The sequence below is a fragment of the Mesoplodon densirostris genome, chromosome 1 (assembly GCF_025265405.1).
Source record: "Mesoplodon densirostris isolate mMesDen1 chromosome 1, mMesDen1 primary haplotype, whole genome shotgun sequence".
NCBI lineage: Eukaryota > Metazoa > Chordata > Mammalia > Artiodactyla > Ziphiidae > Mesoplodon > Mesoplodon densirostris.
Window position 1 is genome coordinate 109586226 of NC_082661.1, and position 23698 is coordinate 109609923.

The window sequence follows — 23698 nt, forward strand, 5'->3', positions numbered from 1 at the left end:
GTTTCTCCACATCAGATTTATCTCTTACTGTGCGTTTTGACACAAAAGTTTGACAGCTGCTGGGCTGCTGGTGCGTGGCCAGGAGAGACCGTGAGGGAGCTAGCTCATCCTCTTGTTTTTGTGCATGACGAGTGTCATACACCTCCCCAACCCCGGTCCACCCCCAAGATCCACCTGTCTTCATGGGGCAGGGTCTGTCTACTGCCCACCTGTCCCCCCACGTCTCCTGGTCCCCAGCACTGGCAGGAGGGGCCTTACGTTCTCAGACTCCGGCTTCCTGCCCTGTTACCTGTTCTGTTGCTTTCGTCCTGGCTCTGGCTTCTGGGAAATCACTCCCATCTTCCTGTGCCTTAGGGTCTTTTGTCCACCGCTGTGAGTAAAACTTAATACTTGACTAATGCATTCAGTCCTTCTAAATATATTTAAATGAGATAAAATTAAACGAGCTAATGAAACCAAATATGCCTGGTGCCATGCCTGGGACTGCAGATATTCACTGGTGGTCCATTCTGTTTTTCTTACATACAGGAGTATTTCTGTAGTCAGATTTGACAAACACTCTGAAACAGTCATTTATGAGGGCTCACCCTTAAACATTTTAGAGGTTTTTCTGTCTCTCTTTTTTTAAATCTCGGCCAGTACACTTTAATTCTCTTTGTAGGGAAAGAGAGGGAAAAAATACCCATAATACTTTCTACATAGAAACTAGCATTACAATGACCTTGGTGTTAATTTACCCAGTCCTTTCAAAAAATAATTTGTAGAGAACGTCCAGTTTTGTCTGAGGACGCCTTCTAATTCACCAGTCATCGGCCCCCCATGGTGCCCTCCCAGCCCCCAGCCCTGCTGTCTTTTCATAATTCCAGCCCCAAGGTCTCGGTTGTGAACTTTCCTTTGTCAGACACAGTGAGCTCAGCCGTCTCCCGGCGGCCTGCTCCCCACTCTGGTGAGATGGATTACAGCCTTTGTCCTGCAGCCCAGCCCTCCTGGCAGGCCGGCAGCAGCAGGGGGCCAGAGGGCCTGGGGGCTCCCACCGGGACCCCTTATCATTCCATTCATTATCATTCAGTCGATTCCCTTCTTGGGGCGGGGGCTGGTGGAATTGATACGTTAATAAAAGCTACTGGTGCCCCGGCCCTCTTACCAACTTTTATGCAGATTGATTGTGTGGGCCTGTCTGCCTGGGTGTCTGTCTTACAAAGACTCAGAAATGGTTTCTTTTTTCACCCATTATTTGGAGAGAATAATAAGTCTCTGTCAGATTAGCTTCTTGGAGGCTCGCAGCTTTTTGAAAAGAGCTTGCATAATCAGAGTGCCTGTTGAGCTGCTTCCCGAGAACTTATCCCTGTTGTGCAAGGAGAATGTGTATTTTGTATGTTTTAAATTTTTGAATGTCCAGTCTCGTCAGAAATCACGCAGCCGCACACCCTGTGCTTGAAGGCAAGCTGCAGCCCGAGTCGCATGGTGGGTGATGACGGGTTTTTTTCCAGGTGGGACACTTTCTTAATAGAGAAGGACCTCGGCCCGTTAGCACACTGGCTGCTCCAGCTTCCCTAGGAGATTCAGAGCCCGAGTCACCCACCTTTTTAAGGAACAGTGTTTATTTATTTATTTGTTTGTTTATTTATTTATTTATTTTGGGCTGTGTTGGGTCTTCGTTGCTGCACACGGGCTTTCTCTAGTTGCGGCGAGCGGGGGCTACTCTTCGTTGCGGTGCACGGGCTTCTCATTGCGGTGGCTTCACTTGTTGCGGAGCTCGGGCTCTAGGCGCGTGGGCTTCAGTAGTTGTAGCACGTGGGCTTAGCTGCTCCACAGCATGTGGGATCCTCCCGGACCAGGGCTCGAACCCGTGTCCCCTGCACTGGCAGGCGTATTCTTAACCACTGAGACCCCAGGAAAGTCCTAAGGAACACTCCTGAGTCAGATGGTCCCTGAACAAATAGCACAGGTCAGTGAGAGAGAGTATTATCTGTGTTCCCCAAAAAAACAAAGATATGGAGTCCTAGCCCCAGGACCTCAGAATGTGACCTTATTTGGAGGAAAGCTCTTTACAGAGATAATCAAGTTACAGTGAGGTCATTAGGGAGGGCCCTGCTCCATTGGGACTGGTGTCCTTATAAAAAGGGGACATTTGGACACAGGTACAGACACACAGAGGGAAGTCGATATGAAGACACTGGGGGCCCAGAACAGACCCTTTCCTCGCGCCTGCAGGGCGAGCGAGCGCTGCCCACACCTTGACTTTGGACTTCTCGCCTCCAGAATTGGGACAGTAAACTTCTGTTTTTAAGCACCCCCAGTCTGTGGTGTGGTACTCTGTTATGGCAGCCCCAGCAAACGCATTCAGGGAGTGTTTGTCAGTTTATCATAAATCAGCTTTATGGAAGGTTTTACCATTCGGCATGCCGGTCCAAGACCTCTTGCAGCTACGGTATTTAACCACTAGTACTTAAAAGATTGCTGTGACCTCGCAGGGTCTTTGCCAGGTGGGGCCTTGGTTTGGGGCTTTGCTTTCCACATCAGGGCCCTCCCAGATAGGGCTGGCTCTCTGCTCGGTTCTCAGTACGTACTTCAGCTTAAGTGTACCGCCTCCGGCCGTCCTCTGTACAGTTTTCTCTAGAAGTATTTCCCCAGATCCGTGGGTTCCCTCCTGTCTGAGAGCATCACCACACGGCAGCAGAGGGCAGTGTCCCCCGCCCCCATGCCGACAGCCCGAGCTCTGCCTGAGGCTCGTGGAAGCCCCGGTGCCAAGCTGGGCTCTCCTGGCCTCTCCTGCCGCCTCTGGCCTCCAGAGAGGGGCCTCCTCCGCCCGCCGTCCCAGTCACACCTCCCTTCTGACTCCTGGGCAGTGCTGCAGCTGGGCAGGAACTTTTTTAGAACAGCCGTTAACACAGAAATCTAAGATAAAATTTTAGCTTATTCCAGGACCTTCAGAAACAGGTCAGGAGTTGGGGTGCCTTGGGAGAGGTCATTCAGTCCCCTTCCCCCTGAGTGTTACGGGTGGAGGGGTTGACGGCCAAACAGGGTCGCGTCCCAGGGGCCGGTGGCGGCAGTGCGGGACCCTCAACACAGCCCCACAGGCAGAGCCAGGCTGTGGGGGGCTGCAGCACGTGTAATCCGAAGACGGTTCCTGAGCTCGCGTGCTCATAAGCCCAGAGCGGGATTCCCAAGTGAACAGCCAGGTAAAGGAGCTCAAGACTGACCAGAGGAGAGCGATGAGATGAGCAGCCGGGTCCAGGGAGGGCCGCGGGGGTTGCAGAGAAATGAAGCCTCAGCGTGCAGATGGTTGCTTGGGGGATCCCGAGCAGGGCTGAGAGTGTTTCTTCCCGGGGCCTGGTTCCATAGTGGCTCGCTAGACAAGAGAGGAGGGAACCGTTGAGTCAGGCCAGGGAGAAACACCGAGTCCACGCCGGGGACTGGGGCGCAGTGGCCCGTTGGGTGCTGAGAGGGAGACTGCCTTGGCACCTGTGAAACGTGGGTCCCTGGTGGGGGGAGGGAAGGGTGCCAGGGGCTTCTGTGGGTGATAATAGACAGAGGATAAGGCTCTTGTTTCTTTCAGCTGCGAGGGCATGTGTTTGGGGTCACTGCTTTGAACAGCAAGTAGGCCTGGCCTTGGGGAGGTGATGCCCTGGGGCCTGGCTTGGGAGAGGGGGAGGGGCAGAGTCTAGAGAGGTGGGCGTGGAGGAAAGCCCTGGCTCCTGCGTCCTGAGGGGAAGAGGGGAAGAGTGACCTCATGGGGACAGCACGTGAGGGTTCGCTGCGTGCACCATGGGGCTTCCAGTGGGTCTGTTTTCCATCACCTTCCAGGGACAGGGCCGAGGCCGGCCGGCTGTGTTGTCAGGACCGTTTCTGGCTTTAGCCCTGGTTTCCATCGTCATCCTGGGGTGTCTGCTTGTCCCTGGGAGGATGTTATTTGGTTAATTAACTCTAGGAGGCTCCGTCTTGTGTTTCTTTTGCCTTTAATGTTTGTTTCTAAAACAGTGATTCTTCCCTCATGATGTCAACAGCTGTTTTTTACCCTGCACTGTAGACTGGGTATTTTATTGCCATGTGTCATGGATCAGTTAATGGTGTTTTCAGGGGTGGGGTGTGGGGGGCTTTACCTTGACCCCAAACCTACCACATTTTCTGCAACTCACCTGCCCTAACCATCTGACGCCCCTGGCGGGGCAGATGTGACCCGCAAGTTGTGGGACCCTGGGGCCGTGGCACGCAGGTTGGCAGCGCCTGCTGTTTAGAGCACACCTCTGCCCTTGGTCTCCACACACCTTCTACATGTTCTGATGCATTTCTGTCAGTCCCTGAGATGCACAAGATGGAAAGGTAGTGGTGGGGAGACAGGTGCTCTGGCCCCAAGAAGAAGCATCTTGCTTGGGAGACCAGAAACGTGAGTTATTTTGAGAATACTTTGGTTCTCTATCTAGAGATCAGTGAAGCAAATTAGGGAACTGATCAAGTGCAATAAATGGCAGACTGGGATGTATTATGTTAGGATTTGGAGAAACTGTCACACAGGAGGTAGAGTATTAGCCGGAGCACGAAAGAACGTGGATACTCCCTGAAGGAATAAATAAGGTCGTCCTGGGAGAGATCTCGCTGGAGACCGTGGATTTTGCAGTCATTTGACCCTGGATCAGGGGTCACCTCAGCGTCCTCATTTGAAAGCACTTACCTGTATAGAGTTAAAATGAGCATTAATTGAGATATGTGTGAGCCATTAACATAGTACTTGGTGTGTACTGAGCATAATTGCAGCAAACAAGAAAACTGCGTTATGTCACATACACCTGTTAGGATGACTTAATAAAAAACCAAAATGGTAACGGCACGTATGGTGAGGATAGAGCAGTAGAGATGTCACACCCTGCTGTGGGAGTGCAGAACGGCATAGGCGGTTCGGAGGACAGTTTGGCAGTGCTTACAAAGTTAAACACACGCTCCCAGGCCATGCAGCAACCCCACTTAGATATTTATCTGAGGGAAGTGGAAATGTATGTGCTCCCAGAATTCACAAGACTTTATTTGCATTTGCCCCAAACTGGAAACTCCTTAACTGGCCCTCCGGGGAGTGGATGACCCAGCCATGGGCGCCTGTACATGGGATGCGGCGGTTGGCGGTGGAGACGGCCTCACAGCACGAGGGAGCAGCACACGCGGTGGATCCCGGGGCGTCGGGCGAGCCGAGGAAGCCAGGGTCAAAGGTCACATGCGGCCTGATTCCGTCTATATGACATTCTAGAACAGGCAGCGCTCTAGAGTTGACACAGATCGGGCTTGCCTGGGGTGGGGTGAAGGTGCACGGGGACTTTTTCTGGGTGGTGAACGGCTCTGTATCTTGCTTGGGATGGTGCTTGTGAACAGTTGTCAGAACTCAGAGTTGTACATGATAGTGAATTTCACTGTATTTTATACCTTACTCTAAAAATGAAAAAGAAAATCTCGAGCCTGGGCAAGGAAGTGGGAACGATCTCGGTGTGTCCGGGGAACCTGCGGGAACTGGCCCCTCTTCCTGAGGGGTCCGTGAGAAATAAGCTCAGGTGGGTGGGGTGGAGTTGGGGTCTGGCTGCAGGGACATCGAAGGAGCAGCTCTACCTGATGGGACGTAACACGGTGAGCCCTTGGCACTGCCCGGGCAGTGGGTGGCAGGGTAAGGGTGGCATTTTGTGTTGTGCAAGGACGGATAAGGGCCCAGTCAGGGGCCGGTGTGTTTCTCCAGCACGTGGGTGAGGCCTGAACACAGTGCGTCTAGCAGGGGACCGTAGGGAGGCATGAGGCTGCCACTAACGTGGACTCCCTTCCTTAGACGGGGAAACTAAGCCGTGAAGTCACCAACCTTCGTTTTGGAAAAACCGCCAGAAACAGGAGTGAAAGCCAGGCCTCCCAGGACACTCTGCTGGACGCTGGGCCAGTGGATGGTCTGCAGGATGATGTGCGCCAGGGACCCCCCTGTTGGCCAAAGAGCAGAAGTGGTCGGCTGAAGCCGCAGAGCCTGAGCTCCTCATTAGACGGGCAGCTGGGCCTCCTGTAGGGGTTCCCGTTTTCCTCCCTCCGTCTAAATCACATCAGGTCGCAAACCGACAGACTTGAGGGGCCTGTCCTTTTCTCTCCCTCAGGAGCCCTCGCGTTTTCCGTCCCAGTCGTGGATGCAGATTCTGGACCATTAGCCTCAGAGTTAGTTGGATGAATGCTGCCTGGAGGGCTTGTCACGTCCGCAGAGAGCTGTGAGCCTCTGGCGCCAGAGTGTTTCTGAGTAGCGCCCCAGCCCCTCCCTGTCCAGGTCTCCACAGCCGGATGGGGATTTGTTTACTGACAGTGGATGTTTGAAGTGGGTGAAAGGGCAGCTTCCACGTGTCTGGCGAGGTTGCCACACCTCTTTTAGAGGTGGCGGGGAGGGGCAGCAGGTGACATAGAGCTTCGCATAAAACACCCTCTGACCCACAGTCTGTCAACTCTGCTCTGCGGTTGCCCAGCCCTGGAAAGGGCACTCTCCATCCTGCACTTGGCCGCTGTGGACGTGCTGTTTTGTTTACCTTGGGAACTTCCTTTTCTCTCACTAGCTGCCCCTTCCTCCATAGAAACGTGTACTGTCACCTGACATCTTGAACTTGCCCATGACACCAAGTGCCTCTATTGCTTTTCTCCCAGTGTGTTTAGTGCTCCCCTCAGTTTATTAGCAGGGTCTCCGGACCCTCAGTGTGAGGCCGGGGTCAACCAGAGAATTTCACCCAACTCCACTCCTTTATCTGGATTCCTGCTTTGCATTTTGGCCCAGTCTGAAGAAGACACTGAAAACTAGTCTAGTTTGGGACCAGATGTGCCCGACTTTTCTCTTCGGGGGAGGGAGGGTTCTTTGCTTGTGTTTGGCCCTAGGGCTGCGTGCTGCACAGGACCACACACGGAGTCTTCGGGGACCCTGGGGCGTGCTCTGGCCTCAGGGTGCCAGGTCGCTCAGGGCCGTCTTGGTCCTGTCCAGGCAGGCGGCATCACTGACCCGAGGGGAAGCCTGTGCAGGGTGAAGGCTGCCAGTCGTGGAGCAGGGCCGGCTGAGCCCTGGTCAGCACAGAGGGAGACCTCCTCCCTCCAGGCTGGCCACCTCTGGCCTCAGCTTCTCCCTCTCTGACTCCTGGGCCAGCGTCCTAAGTCTTTGCGCCCTCAGCAGACCTTCCTCTCTTTTCCCCCAGGCGGACCGCTGCCATCTGCTGACAGACCCTCCTCATGTCCTCCCTCCTGCAACTTCTCCAGCCCATCTCCGTGTCATAGTGCAACAATACCACCATTAGTATCAATGCTAGTGTTACTGAACATGTAGCACGTGTCATTGGTAACATTAGTATCGATACTAGTGTTATTGCACACGTAGTATGTGTCAGACACTAGACCAAGAGCCTGCAGAGATCCGGTGCAGCGACCATTAACCGCTGTCCCCAGGGCGGGCACAGATGTGCCCAGGATCACACACCAGGGGTCTGATACTCTTGAGGGCAGGGCCTGACCATGTACAATGATCTCTTCGTCTCTACCTCCTAGGAGAGGACCTGGCCTATGGTAAACATTCAAGAAAATATCTGTTAAATGAATAAATTGGTTATATCAGAGACGGCTTCTAAAACTCAAGCTCGCTCTCTCTCTCTCTCTCTCTCTTTTTTTTTTTTTAGCCCTGCTGATGCACTGGCTCCCTCGGATGCTTTTTTATATTTTCCAAGGGGGGTATAATATTCAAAATGCAGGCTGTTGCTCAAGCTGTGTGTTTGGCATTGGTTTTGTTCCACGTGGAATCCTTTGCCTGAACTGCCCTGGCATGTCTACGCCCAGGGTGTCTGTGGGCAGCAGCCATACAAAAGTGGCTTCCTGATGCCGTGGAGCCATTGTTGGGGATTTCCTGCTTGGACTCGTCCTGCATCCTTGTCACCCTTACCTGTGGCTGCCCAGCCCACCCTCGTGAAGCAGTGCTGGTGTATGACTTCCCACGATCCTGTAGGTTGCCGGACAGTTCTTTGCTGGGCTCCCCAAGGCTCACCTGCGTCCCTGCAGTCAAGTGACAGCTGAGTTGTCTGGCTGTTCGAAGACGGCCTCACCCACGTGTCCTTGCTGGCTGTTGTCTGGGGCGCCTCGGCTCTCCAGGGTCCTCAGCCGGCTTTCTTACGTGTGGGGACCACAGGGCCGTGTTCTGAGGGGCTGACGAGCCCCTCCTTGCTTCCTGGCTGCTGACACACAGTCGGCTACAGCAAGTCACAGGGCCCAGCCCGGGGTCCAGGTGGCTTGGGGCCGTGCACTACAGCTCCTTGGGCAGGGGGAGCAGCGAAGAAATGAGGCCTCAGGACTCCCCTGGTGGCGCAGTGGATAAGAATCGCCTGCCAATGCAGGGGACACAGTTTGGAGCCCTGGTCCAGGAAGATCCCACATGCCGCGGAGCAACTAAGCCCGTGCGCCACAACTCCTGAGCCTGCGCTCTAGGGCCCGCGAGCCACAACTACTGAGCCCGCGAGCCACAACTACTGAAGCCCGCGCGCCTAGAGCCCGTGCTCCGCAACAAGAGAAGCCACCGCAGTGAGAAGCCCACATACCGCGACAAAGAGTAGCCCCCGCTCGCCACAACTAGAGAAAGCCCGCGCGCAGCAACAAAGACCCAACACAGCCAAAAATAAATAAATAAATGTATATAAAAAAAGAAAAGAAATGCAGCCTCTTTCCTCCACCACCACCCGTGATTCCAAATCCATTTCGTTCATGACAGATTTTAGGATTTTCCACCAGAAATCCAGTGTGTGTTAAGGTACTTAGCACTTCACATGTGATGAGAATGTCTGGTCTGGATTGGGTTCTTGCCTGATCGTGTCCTGTGCACCTTGGGCAGATTCCTTGCCCTTGACTGCTTCTCATTACATCTTAATTCCTGTTGCTGTTACTTCTTTTACTTCTGTTTCTGGGAAGCTCAGAGTGAGAATTCAAATTTGCTTCCTCATTCCCTCAATCTTGATGTTCCATTTCTTTTGTGTTTCTATTTAGATCTTTGGTCTAAGCCACCCAGTCCCTTTTGGAAGAATATGAGCCTTTTGGTGAGGCTCACTAGCAGAATTTCTTTAAAAACTAATCCTGGCGCTCCCAGTTCATGGGTTTTGCTGGTGGGTTTCAGGGTTATATGCTGTTGCGTAGACGTGGGTGCACATGAATGAGAGTGAGTTTGCATATTCTGCTAAACTCTGCGGTTTCACACCCATGTAAGGCCCACCCGCTTTCTAATGAGTTCTTTCCGGCACTTAATTCATCTGGTCCAACACATCCTCAAGGTGTTAACGTCTACTGTGTTCAAAGTATTTCACATTTACTTTCTTTAATCCTCTCAAAATCTAGCATTCTGGGTAATGCTACTGAGAATTCGAAAGATTGATAATTTATAAATTTCTGGAACCCAGATTTGAATCTCGTTCTTGCTAGTTTCAAAGCCAATGGACACGTGAATCTCTGGGCTGCAGAGAGTAAATGAGCAGGTAAACTGGCTCTTTGAAACTCAACATTTAAAAATACCTATGTCAGAAGAGGTTGTTCAATTCTCAGACTTTAACATGCATTAGCAGTGAGAGGCAAGCACCGCTTAGAACAAACTCCGTGGGGTTGGCATATCTTGGTGGTGATTCCTGAATTCTACAGACTCTGGGTCTGCAGTGGATAGAAGTCTCATGACTGCTGTTTGTAACTGTGGGATCTTGAGTAATTTGGGTGATTTTTTTTGTGGTTTACTTTGCTCTGCTCTAAAATAGAGTGCCTTAACCTTCCAAGGCCGTGGTGTGGGACATGGCTTACTTTTTATTGAGAACCTACTATGTGTCAGACTCGGCTAGCATCCTCCTCACACCCTGTCTCACTTAATTCTTGCAGCGTCACCTTGGGTAGCAGTCATGATTCCTACTGCTCTGAGCTCCAGCACAGGAATCAGAATTTGTCTGTGAGCCCTGAGTTCCATGCAGCAAATCACCTTCACCCCATTTCTCCTTGTGATTAAACAAGATAAAGTGTGTGGGCAGGAAAAGCAACCTTGGAAAACAAATATTAGTATAAGATGCTAATTTTCTGAAGTTGAATAAAGGAAGAGGGAGGGTAGCCTGCCCCCATTTACTGTCTGACCAGCCGGGCACGTCAGGCAGCGGAGCTGGGCTTAGTTATTCTAACTTCTGGGGGGCCATCAGTCTGCCCAGAGCTGGCCTGGCCTTGTAGACGGAGCATGGACCCTGGGCCAGTCAGACCAGGGTGTGACTCTGTTCCCCTCACGCCCGTTTGTTATGTGCTCTTGATTCAGTCTCTTTGGTTCTCAATTTTCTTGTCTTTTAAATGGAGACATTAATACTGTCCCTCAAGGATGCCATGAAGAGTGACTGAAATATGTGCACGCAGCTGCTCTAGGGCCCCCGCTCACAGGGAGTGCTCAGTGAATGTCAGTTCTGTGAAGACGGCATCACTGCCATTGTGATTTCCACACACACCCCTCCCCGCCCCCACGTTCTCTGTCGAGTTAGGGACCCCGCCCCCGCGTTCTCTGTCCAGTTAGGGATGGGCCTGGTAGAACAATGGGCTTTGGTCTCTGGTCTCTGTACGTAGTCACCGGGGAACTTGTGGAAAGGTCCAGCTGCCCCTTAGTTTAATAGGTCAGTGCCAGCCGTGGCCACAAGCACACAAGATCAGTTCGGTCTTTTGTTGTCCAGTTTCTTGGAAAAAGTGCTCAGTAGGGAAAGGGCTGGACACAGAGAGCTGGGCCCCTCTGCCTGTCGGGGCAGAGTCCAGCAGTCCCTGCCTGGACAGCAGCCCTCTCTGGGCCTGTCTCCCAATTCCAGGGCAGGGGAGACCTCCGCGGGTTCTAGAACAGTGCCTCGACTTCACACCTTAAAAGCAGGGCCAGGCTCACACCTGTTTCTAGACCTTGGGCAGCTTTTGTAGCCTTAGGCCAGACGTGAGCCTGGTGCCTTAACGATATGAAATAGTGTGCAGGTTTGAAATTCCAACCTAAACACGCCTGTGTTAAAATTTATTATTCATGAAGGTAATTTAAAAATATGACGGAAAGTTTTGAGAAGTGGAAGACAACACTCATTCTCCACTCTCAACACAACCATTTTTTAGTGCATTTCATTCCAGGCTAATCTATATGGATAACCTTTTTTTTTATATAGTTTGTTTCATTGTGTACATAAAATTTTGTCTCCTGCTTTTCCATTTAATGTATTATATACTTTTTTTTTTTTTTTTTTTTGCTGTACGCGGGGCTCTCACTGTTGTGGCCTCTCCCATTGCGGAGCACAGGCTCCGGACGTGCAGGCTCAGCGGCCATGGCTCACGGGCCCAGCCGTTCCGCGGCATGTGGGATCCTCCCGGACTGGGGCACGAACCCGTGTTCCCTAGCATCGGCAGGCGGACTCTCAACCACTGTGCCACCAGGGAAGCCCTATTATATACATTTTGCATATGGCTGTGTGGTCTTTATAATTCTTAATGGTTGCATATTCTTTTGAGGGGCTGTACCATAATTTAACTCACCTCTTATTGGTGAATGTTTTAAGTTTCTTCTTTTTTTCTTTTATAAACAATGCTGCAACATCCATGCATAAAATTTGTTCCTTATTTTGGGTTAGTTCATGAGGATAAATTCACAGAAATGACATTTCTCAGCTTAAAGGTTACGTGTCTTTCTAGTTCTTGGTATGTGGTGTCAGATTGCTTTCCAGTCAAATTCAACTAATTTACACTCTATCCTTTTGCTTTTTTTTTAAAACATCTTTATTGGAGTATAATTGCTTTACAATGGTGTTTTAGTTTCTGCTGTATAACAAAGTGAATCAGCTATTTGTATACATATATCCCCATATCTCCTCCCTCTTGGGCCTCCCTCCCACCCTCCCTATCCCACCCCTCTAGGTGGTCACAAAGCACCGAGCTGATCTCCCTGTGCCATGCGGCTGCTTCCCACTAGCTATTTTACGTTTGGTAGTGTATATATGTCCATGCCACTCTCTTACTTTGTCCCAGCTTACCCTTCATATCCTTTTGCTTTTAAAGAAGTTAGTGAGATATCTGTAGCCTATGTTGTAATAGCACATACTGGAATCATGTGGAAAGTGCCCCAGGCAGAGAATGGACATGTAAATAAGTGTGCCAGAGGTAAAGAATCAAGCAGCCTGTCCCTGACTGGGACATGCACCTTGTCCCAGGGCAGAACACAAGAGGGAGGGGCTTCTGTGCAAACAGCACCCCTGGAACCTGCTGGCGGCCAGTGCCCAGCAGAGCTGGCTTTCCTGCTCATGGGGGCAGGTCTCTCCACACAGTTCTGCTCACGTTAGGGGCTGGTCACTCACGTTAGGGGCTGGATGTGAATGGTCCACCTGGCTTCTGTAATCTGATCTAAACAACCTTGGGGGAAAAAAGCTTGGCACTGTGGAAAAACCAGCATTTTGGAACAGGCTTAAGTGGAATCTAGGCTCCAGTGGTACCGCATCAACCCCCTTTCCCAGGTGTCACTTCTCTGTGAAATGGGCTAATGATGCATGAGTGTTCAGTTTGCACAAATCCATCGTGAAAGAGGAATTTGTAATTAATAAAGAGCTTATGAGAAAAACAGTTTTAGGACAGCCCTTCTGGAGTGTATGGGTAATATTCACCTGGCAAGGTGAACTCTAAATCAAGAGAATGTTGATGAGAACATGTAAATTTTAAATTAATAAAAATGCTGAACAGTTCCCATTTACTGTTGCTCATGTGCTAGAAACTTAAGAAAATCTCTCCCTACCATCTCACTGAGATGCTCACGAGTTTATTTCCTTGGTTGCGGTGACATGCATCTTTGAGATGTACCTCCTACGTGGTGTTTCTGGTACTCTAGGCACATTCACTAGTTCCCTTTAAAAAAATCCACGTGGTCACCGTCATTTTACCTGCTGACCTTGACGTGAATTATCACATATTCTTCAAACACCTCCTCCTTCCACCTTCAGGCTGCCCGGCCCTGCCTAGTCTTGGCCTTGGCCGTGGGCTGGGCCCTCTGCCCTCCCCTCTCCCAGAGCAGCTCTGGGAAAGCTGCCTCCCTCCGCTACTGCACCACATCTTCCCTTTTCCCGAGGCCAGGTCTCTCTGATTCTGGTTGTCTCAGAAGAGAGGTGGATCGACATCCACGTTCTCCCTGAACTGAGACTCTTCCAACGAGGACCGGCTCCGTGCACCGTGGTGGGCGGTTACCTGCTCCTGTGCGTTGGGCGTCAGTGGGTGATAGGCCCTCCCGCTCATGCTTGGTCAGCTGTTCCTGGGCCACACTGCTAGGAATTTATGATTCTGTGAGGATTTGCGATTAGAGAAGGGGAAAGACACTTAGTTACAAATTTTCCATTTCATTTGTAACCCTGGGCCCCCTTGGAGCCTTCGCATCTCATTCTAGGACCCACTTTTCCTCTGGAGACGCTCTTCAGAAGACTCAAGATCTGGTGCACATGGAGGGTCTCGTCTCACCCATCCCTCCCTGGAGCCAGTTCTGACTCAGGTGTTTACCGAGCTGAGCAGGGCAGGGACCTGTGGGATGAGGACCCGAGGCCCCAGTGGAGGGGACGTAGTGCGAGCTGGCGGCACCTACAGGTGACAGGGTGGCATTGCAGCCGGTTCTGCGACCCCACATACTCCTGGGAGCCCAAGCAAGTGGGGAAGCAGCTATGCTAGAGCATCGATGCCGCCAGGCCAGGCGTGGAGGGGGTCCTGGAGGAGATGAGAATGCGGGGAGGGGGGTGGCGTCGGCGTGGCCTCTGGAGGTGGAAGGGAGGGCATGGTGGTGCAGGGCCGCCGAGGATGCGCTTGCTTCTCCCTGCAGCTCTGCTCAGTGCCTGGCCAGGCGGCTACATGCTAACCTCTCTCCTGCCACTTTTTTCCTCATCTATTGGGAATTACTGTTCTTCAATATTAAAAAACAATTGACTTTTACATAAGTCACGGGGGAAAGAATTTTCTAAAATACATTGGGTTTTTTTTTGTTTTTTGTAAAAAGACATTTTCTAGTCAAGTTTGCTGAAATTCATCATTTGCCTCAAGTAAGAGAACCTGCTTCAGCTAATGTTGAGAATCCCAGAACAAGAGGGGCAGCCGTTAAGAAGGGGTTTTGTCCAAGACTCCTAACAGGCGAAGCCGTTTCTCTCTTTATAGGAAGAAAGAGGTGGAATGAGAGCACGTGATAAAGGAGGAGGCCATAAATGTCAGGCGCATAGCTCAGCTGTGGGCTCTCCTTCGTCATCTGCTTTGGGACCCGGAGCCGTCTTGCATCGTAAACTCTTGCGAGGAATAAGGAATGTTAATAGCCCTGCTTGTACTCCCCACCTGCCCACCCCGCAGGGCCACCTGCTGCTCTGCTGTGAGCACAGGGGTTAGGATTGATGGATTGCTCTTGAAAGAGGATTGTGGCGTGAAATAGGTTGCCCCTGGGTGTGTGTCTCATTGCAAAATTGGCTTTAAAATCAGGAAATTCTGACTCACACCTTAGTTCCCTGAAGGGAGAGGGTTTAAAATTGCCATTAAAAATGGAGACACCCTGGAAATACATGGTTGATAGGTGTTGGCTCAGGCGTGTTTAATATGATTATTTTCCTTTTACGTAAATAAGATCTACGGGCACACTTTATTTTTAGAGCTGTTTTAGATTTACAGAAAAAATGGGAACATAGTGCAGCGTTCCAATGCATCCCATAACCAGTTTCGCTTATTGTTAAAGAACCAATGTTGATAATGCTATTATTAACTACGGTTCCTACTTTATTCTGATTTCCTGAGTTTCTCCCTAATGTCCTTTTTCTGTTCCAACAGCCTGTCCAGGTACCACGTTTCATTTAGTTATCGTATCTCTTCAGGCTCCTCTGGGCTGTGACAGCTTCCCGCCTTCCTTGTTTTGATGACCTTGACAGTTCTGAGGAGGCCTGGTCAGGGATTTTGTAGAATATCCCTCATCTGGGGTTTGTCTGATGTTTTTCTCACGATTAGACTGGAGTTGTGGGTTTGGGGAGGATAGTCCACAGAGATAACAAATGCATCCATTTTAACAAGTCCAAGAATGAGCTAATTATGGGACGGAAAGGAGGAAGTTTAGAAGTCGGAGCAGGAAATCAAAAGAGGGGTAAAGACTGGGCCTTCAAAATGGAAGAAGGCAGGTTAAATGTTCTCAGTGATGGGACTCAGTGACTAACTAATATAAGGCCTTGCAGTCCAATGGGGCCCTGCCACTTACATCATTTCAGGGGATGGGATAGAGGTCTCTTTAAGTTTCCATTTTACACATTGGGAAACTGAGTCCCAGAGAGCCACCCTGGGCAGGCTCAGGTGATAGAGATGGGCCGGGACTGACATTTCCAGCCCTCGCCTCCTGTGCTTCAGGTGTCAGGCTTCTAGGTTGAGGAGTGCCTCACTGATGGACATTCATCTGTATGGCCTCAGGGATTCAAATGGGAAGATTTTCACTAAATTAAGGCAGTTGGCAGACCATGTGTGGAGTGAGTGTGCAGGGTGATGCGCTAGGCCCTCTGCTTGTTAGAAAAGTTAGATAGCAGGGGATGGGTAGCGGTGTTCTTGCAGCTCGTGACTGCAGTATGCGTGATTGTAACAGCTCCCCAGTATGGAACGGTCCCACCCTGTCTCTCACAGCCTGCTTTTCTCTGAGGCTACCCAGTAAAATAAATGAGGTGATGACCTTCATCGTAACACATGTCTTATTTGTGAGCAAGTGAATCTGTGTGAAGCCGTCTGTGGCTCTGAACCCACAGGAGAAACTCGCCCCCTCCCATTTTAGCAATGTTGAGTTTCATGGGCCAAGTTGGATTGAGGAGTGGGAAACTTTAAGTACATCAGTGAAGCCAGTGGTTCTCAACTCTGCGCGTTAGAGCTGCCTGGGAAGCTTCCAGAAAACACCCACGGCTGGACCCCTTGCCCGGAGGCTGGGATGAAGCGGGTGGGGGCAGAACCAGGCCTCGGGGAGACTGGCCTTGCCCTCTAGGGTTGGGACTCTGGTGGGAGCTTGCTGTTGGAAGCTCACCTGAGCTGTTCCAGCTCCTGCGGCCTGTTCTACCAGCTCTGCCCGAAGTGATGAGACAGGATGGGCTGGGCCAGGACTCACGGCCACCCACACAGTGCTCAGAAGCAGTGGGGTGCCTGGGCCCAGCACTACCCCTTCCTCTTCCAGTGACGACCAGCAGGGAGGAGGACATTCTTCCTCTTACACCAAGTCACCGTTCCAGCAGGTCTCTTATTTAGAAGCAGCAACCACGCTCTGACTTTATAAATGCAGAGATACGGGTGTTTGCGGACTACAGGCTCCCAGTTTTAGGAGACGCCTAGCCTAGCTGAGGGGCCTCCCCAGGCGTTCCGGCCTTCTTTCCTCAGGACCCTTTCCCAGTGAGTTAAAACTACCTTTGTCACTTTGTCAGTGGGTTACATGCCCTAGGTAGAAAACAGAGGTTTAGATGCCGTCACCTTGTATCAGAGGCTTCCTCACCCTCTGGAGAGAAGACCTCGGGCTTGTTCCCCACCCTGACCAGTTAGAAACAAGGACAAGCCTCTGTGGTTCCCCTGTGGTCACTTCAGAGGGAGAATGCTGGGCGGGGAGGGTCTAGGTCTTCAGCAGGAAACTAAATCCACTCTTGAAAATGTGCTTTCAAGCAAACCACTTAACTAGTTTTCAGTGTCTTAGCTTGGCTAAGTGCGCTCTTAAGAAGTGGGCTGTGGAAAGAGAAATTATCACATCTTTTTAACACATCTGGCAACCTGGCTTTCTTTCCCCAACCTGGCATGTTGCTGTACAGCTTGGTCACAGTGGTGGTAATCACTGAACAGTCATCAAATAACAGTGAAAAGTAGACAATTGATGAGAAAGGAATCAAGTAGTCATTCAGATGGTGTATTTGATAACTTGATCTGCCTCTGAGCATACGGTCTAGTCAGCTGAAGGAATTTGACGGTGACAAAATGTATTTCCATAAGCGGAGAGTGAAAGCAACCTGTTTTCTTTTTTCCTCCCCAGCGATGTTTTTACCTTTGCTAACAAATAAAGCGTTAGGCATTTAAACTTAATGAAGGCAGCCGTTGATGGTTTAGCTGTATACATTTATTCTTTGTTATCTAGTTTTCCCATGTGTAGGCATGTTTATTTTGGTGGTGGTTCGTAATTCAAACACGTTACCGTAGGCGGGAATAGTCTTTATATTGGGTGGTGGGTAAGAGGGCAGCGTGAGGTGGAATGACATTTTTACTGCACAGACTTGCACACGCGAATCGCCGTCGGGGTACAGTGGTGTTCTGTCTGCCTGCGGGATAGATACTTTGGCCTCATCGCTGCCACTGTCAAGTCTTACGGCGTCGGTGAACCTGGTGGTTTTAGAGTCTGTGCACCTCCTCTCGCCAGGGGGTCTAGGCCCCTCGTCTTGGGTGCGGGCTGGACTGGACTGGTGACGCGCCTCTCATGGATGACGCGGAGCTGCGACCACCTGTGGTTTCCAGGACCGGGCCTGGGGTCCTCCTCTCTCCCTCGACTCCGCCTCCCCTGCCCCTCTTCCCCTCCCAGGTCACTTACTGGGGGAAGCCAGCGGCTGTGGGTGAGTCCTTGGTGAAGAACTGGGCCTCCAGTCAGCAGCCCTGGAGGGACCCGTCCTGGAAGCATCCCTGGGCCCCGTCGGACCTTCAGATGGCGGCAGCCCTGGCTGACTCGTGGGCTCACGAGAGACTGTGGGCCGGATCCAGCCAGATTCTTGACCCTCTGAAGCTGTGCAAGATACTAAGTGCTTTCTGTTTTAAGTTACTCAGTTTTGAGGGGGTTGGTTTGGCAGCAGGTGGGAACATAAGAAGTCACCTGGCCCTTCTGGTTCTCTCCTCATCTGTGACATGAGGGTTGGCCTAGTGCCCTTAACAAGTTGGCGGCTGTCTGCCGAGCCTCAGGGCCAGACCTGCCAGCCGGCTGTGCCCACCCCTCCCACGGCAGCCTCCCCGCCTCTGTCCCACCCCCTTCCCTCTTGGCCCTGGCCCACCCACCGCCGGGACTGGTACTTTGTCTCTGGCAAAAACCAAGCGCGCATTTTATTTATTTCCTCTTTTTTTTTTTTTTTTTTTTTTTAACTGTGTTGGGTCTTCGTTGCTGCGCGCGGGCTTTCTCTAGTTGCGGCGAGCAGGGGCTACTCTTCCGTTGGCGGTGCACAGGCTCAGCAGTTGTGGCTCGCGGGCTTCAGTAGCTGTGGCATTCGGACTCAGTAGCTGTGGCACACGGGCTTCAGTAGTTGTGGCTTGCAGGCTCTAGAGCACAGGCTCAGTAGTTGTGGCACTCGGGCTCAGTAGTTGTGGCTCGTGGGCTCTAGAGCATGGGCTCAGTAGTTGTGGCGCACGGGCTTAGTTGCTCCATGGCATGTGGGATCTTCCCAGACTGGGGCTCGAACCTGTGTCCCCTGCATTGGCAGGCGGATTCTTCACCACTGCGCCACCAGGGAAGTCCCTATTTCCTCTTATTTTGAAACAGAGACAAATCACATTGGGAATAGAGTGGAGAAAACTATTTTAATAACTAAACCTATATTTACACTTAATTTTCATAACTGTTCAAGAAACCAACCTATCGGATTTACTGTTTCTGAAAATAACATCATTTTGTTAAAAGTTGTTGCTGCTTTACCTACTTAGAATGGATTTTGTCAGCCGAACTCTTTAATTATGGTAGATAAATAGACGTTCCTCAGTCGTTTATTTTCATTTGGTCTCACTCATGGCCTGATTTAATTCCTCTTGTGCTTCAGGTAATAGACTGTTTCTGTTGTATGCGTCTGTAAGAATAATGCATGCCTTGGGCTCTTGGACTGAAAACTAACCAAATTCAAATATCTAATAATAATAGCTACCAGCTAGGTAAGTTAGTGAGTAGGAGGAATTAGCGTTTGCAGTATCTGGCCCAAATGCCATCTAACAAGGAAGAGAGGGTCTCAGTGCCCTAGTCGAGGCTCTCTGGGTCTTTCCGGAGGCTGCATGTGGATGTAGCAGCCAAGGCTGTAAAGTCGAGCAGAGGGGCAGCGGCGTCCTCTCAGTCTGGTCGGTGGAGAGTCCTAGTTCTCGGGTTACATTTCCTGACAGAATTCAGTTTTCAGTGAGAACCAGCGAGCCTTCTCTGGTCTGCATTTGTCTGCAGCATCTTCTGTGTGTGGGTGAGTCATTACGTATTCATAGTATCAGCATCCCTCTGAGGGCAGGAGAAGCAAAGCAGAGATGGGTCTGCATCCTGGGAAATAATAGCAGACTTACGGATCAGATCACAGGCTTTGAATTCTCTGCAACTTTTGACCCAGCATCAAACCACATCATTACTCCTCTAATCCCAGCAGTTTATGGTTGTCACTAAAAAGAGGACCTGTCTGTCCCTGCGTCTCTGAACACAGAGAAAACCAACAGCTCAGTTGTGGCGGGTCCTGGATACCAGCAGGTACTGGGCGAGAGAGCCTCTCCATATGTTTGTATTCGGTGCATTTCCATTTTTAAACGGAGCCTCCACTGGTGTAAATTAGTCTTATAACGTATGCAAATGTATGGGAGGGCGATGGTTGTAATGAAAAGCTTCCACTGCAAAGTGAGCAAAGCCAGTTAAATCAATCTGAGTAAATAGGATGAGGGTTTTCTTCAGCTGCATTTATTATTGAGCAGTTACCCTAAGACCACCGCCACGCTTTTGTGGGTACAAAAGAAATGTACCCAAGCCCCTACCTGGAAAGGACACCTGCAGTGCTTCTAGATACCGACCCTTAGCGGATTACAAGTAGGACGAGTGATCAAGTGCTCCTGCGAGGGGCTGCTCCCCGGGACTCCGAGGGGACCTCCAGGCGCTTAGCCCCTGTCCCTGCCTTCGAGAAGACAGGCCACTTGCTCAGCCCCCCAGGGTCACCGGCAGAGCCGTGGCCAGAACCCGAGGCTCTGGCTCACAGGCCGTGCTGTGGGTCCTACTTGTGCCTGAAATGCTGGCCTCTCCTGCCACCCTGGACCCTGTCCTCACTCGGGTCAACCCCGCCCCCCCCCCGGCCATTCTAGAGCTCCAGTCACCGGTCCCCATCTCTTTTCCGCCTCTTGGTATCTCGCGGTAACCCCAGCATTTCCAGAACAGACCGGTCTTCACTTCCAGGCGCCACCCCTCCCCCACCCAAACGACTTCCCCCGTTTCTTGTGGGTGACTGTCACCCCCTGCCAGCTGTGCCGCCCCTCCCTGGCTGCCTCGCCCTTCGGGCCTCCTGGCCCCTCTCCTGTCCCCTCCATCTCCCCCTCACCACGACCAGAGTGACGTTTCCAGAGCACGAGTCTCAAGTCGCTGAGTGTCTCGCCTCTCCTCCCTGTCGTTCTGTTGCCTTGTTTCTCTTGTGGGGTCCAGTCCGGACTCTCTGCTGAGGGGCGGTGACAGGGGCACGGGCCATGCTGTCCCACGGGGGTGTCCCCTGGGCCCTCGGCCCTTCCCTAACGTCCTGCAGAGGCGCGGGGTGGTGACAGGCAGAGCAGGCATGACAGGCGGGTGGCAGGCGGTCGTGCGGGCACCGTCTCAGCCGGTGGATCAGGTGGGCCGGCCCGAACTAGAGGAATTTATAGTGACCTGACGTGTTCTGAGTGGGAAATGCACTGTTTTCCTCTACTTTGGGCTGCCTTGGTGCTGGAGGGGAGCTGTATTCTCCGAGGGCGTGGCACTGGGATGATCGAGACCCTGGAGGCTCCGGCACTGAATTTCCTGCGGCTCATCTCTGACCTCACTGTGTGTTCTGTGTGACCCAGTGTTCGGTGCACCAGCTTCCTCATCTGTAGAATGGGGCAGTACTAGCGCCATAAGGAGGATGAACTTGTGGGCAGGGTCTAGAATGGGGCTGGGCACCTAGGAAGTGCCCTGTATTAGCGGCAGAGGTGTTCTCCCTCCTTCCCCTGCACCTCCCTCCTCCCCCTCCCCTCCCTCCCCTCCCTCCCCCTCCTCTCCCCCTCCTCCCCCTCCTCCCCCTCCTCCTCTCCCTCCCGCTCCCTCTCCTTCCTCCCCTCCCCTCCTCCCCTCCTCCCCTCCCTCCCCTCCTCTCCCCTCATTCTCCTGCACCCTCCTCCCCTCCTCCCCTCCCCTTCCTCCCCTCCTCTCCCCTCATTCTCCTGCACCCTCCTCCCCTCCTCCCCTCCCCTCCTCCCCTCCCCTTCCTCCCCTCCTCCTCCTCTCCCCTCATTCTCCTCCACCCTCCTCCTCTCCCTCCCCTCCCCTCTTCCCCCTCCTCACTCCTCCCCTCCTCCCCCACCTCCTCCTCTCCCTCCTCCCCTCCCCTCCCTCCTCCCCTCCTCCACCCTCCCCCTCCCCTCCTCCACCCTCTCCTCCTCCCCTCCCCCTCCCCTCCTCCCTCTCCTCCTCCTCTCCCCTCATTCTCCTCCCCCCTTCCTCCCCCCCTCCCCCTCCTACTCTGGGAATTGGTAGTGAACATGGTGATTTGCACTTTTTGACTTTGGAGTCCAGAACAAAACAGTCCTTTGTGGATGACTCCCTAGAAACGTATTCTTGGGATTTTTATAACATTGTGAGAATCAGGCTCTTGTAACTTGGTTCAAACTGAGCCCTGGGCTGCCATCCCCATCCTGATTTATAAAGGTCCAACTCGAGCTGCTCGCCCACTGTGTAACCTGGACAATTTGCGTAACCTCTCTGATCTTCTGTGTCCCCATTGTAAGATAGGAATTATAAAATGGCAGGCTTGTTGCCAGGATGAAAAAGTATCTTTGTACAGTGCCTGGTGCATAGTAGACATTCATAAATAGCACTTAGCATCATGTTGCCTACTGGGACTTTGTGGTGCCCTCGTTATATAGCAGGTCCTCATCCTCGACCTTAGTTTTATGGTGGACTCAGTTCATTGTCCTGGGGAGTGGGGGCGGGGAGGGGAGACATGTTAGGGAGTGTTACATATGGACTAGTCAATCTTGTTTGTGGGAAGAAGGAGACATTTATTTTCTAAGAAAACATTGATGATTGACTTACAGATGTTGATTTGGTGAATATTACAGTGCGGTGGCCACACCAGCAATGTTCACTTTTTTTTTTCATTCACTTTCGATTTTATTCGAGTACAAGGTTAAATGGTGTGATCCGTTAGCCAGTGTATGTAGTAGGCCAGATGCCTGAGGGAAAAAGTTGTTAGCCACAAAATGTTACAAGCAAGCTGCAAAATAAATATTAATAAGCTTAATTAGAAGTCTACCTAGTGTGACTCTGCTAACTTCATTACTTGCTGGATTTAGTGTTCGCATGTTTCTTTATATCGTGAAGGCAGAGAGTAGGTCAGATTCTCTCACTCCATTGCAGGTGCCAAGATTGCCTGGAAATCTTTGCCAATAGTAAATTGAAAGTTTATTTATAACCAAGTCATCTCCAAAGCCAAATCACAATTCAAAAAATTTTTTTCACAGCAAAAAGTATTTAAATTGGGATACAGATGCATTTTAATACATTTGTTACAATGTGGGCTAGGATCTTCAAAAGTCAGAGCACTGGGCCCCTTGAAAGCCTGAGAAGGCCTTGTGACAGGTTGCCGGGGTGGGCTAGGACCACCCAGGTACAGGGCCTTCCTGACCTGCGCACTGTGTCTACAGGGAGTCATCCTCCCAGTGCCCCCCGCCCATCATCCCCATGGTGGCCTTGAGGGGGTAAACCAGCTTCACTTCACCTCAGAAGAAACTGAAGGAAAAGCTGGCCTCCAGAGGAGATTTAGGCCGTTTCTCTTTAATTACTCTACTTTTTAAGTAAAAATGCAGATTATTGGCAGAGCAAGTTGCCTTTGGGAAAAAGATGTCTGATTTGGCCTAGCCCCTGAGAATTAACGCTTCCTGCAGATCTTGCTTCACATCCAGTTAAGAGCCAAAATGCCCCCAGCGGTCACGCAGCCCATGCTGGTTGGAGGAATGTTAGTGGAACAAACCTGAGCAGAGCTGTCTGGGTCTCCCCTGAGGGAGGGGACCTAAGGCCGCCAGCATCCTAATAGCATCTGCTGGGGAAATGGCCAGTTGACAGCGCTTGGCCCACCAAAGTCTGTGTGGGAAAATTACTAGCCGTGGGGTATTTCTTATTTGGGTTATATACAGAAACCTTTCTTATTATATTCACAGAAATCAGATCCCAAGTGGTTGAAAAATATATTTAGCTCTGTGGTCATGGGGTTGTTTGATTAATGTTGATAGATTAAATTGTTCGTGCAGATGAGTTGAATAAATTCTACCAGAGCGTCTCTCTTCTTCTGGTTTTACATTAAGCCCTTAGTTTGCAGCTCTCTTCCACTGGCAGCCCTTCTAGAGGAGCGGAGGAAAAGCTCCGCCATCCTTTGCCCTTCCTCCGCTGTTATTCAGTGGGATGAAAGGAATCATTTAACAACCTCTGAGCAGGGCTCAATGGCCCTGAGGGAGACTCTGGTCCTAAGGTGCCCTTAAGCCATAGAAGGCATCTGGAGAGCTACCCTTATTTTAATGGCTTTGATTTAACCACTATTGAATTCTCTTATTTCATCCAGTTTCCCTATCTCCCTTCTCCACCCTCCCAGATCCTCAAAGCCCAGGGAGTTTCCAGAGTATTTCTTTCCATAGATAAGTGATACACATAGAAAATGGAGAGAGAAACTCAGGTCCTTCCTTGGAAAGTTAACGCCAAGAACTTGGACAGAGTCACTTCTGTCCTTGG

At 51.3% G+C, this 23698-nt stretch overlaps 1 protein-coding gene across 1 annotated transcript in view; it reads left to right on the forward strand.

Moving 5' to 3' along the window:
- GALNT2 (polypeptide N-acetylgalactosaminyltransferase 2) overlaps window positions 1–23698 on the forward strand; it is a 178656-nt gene that overhangs the window by 68430 nt on the left and 86528 nt on the right. The window lies entirely within an intron of this gene.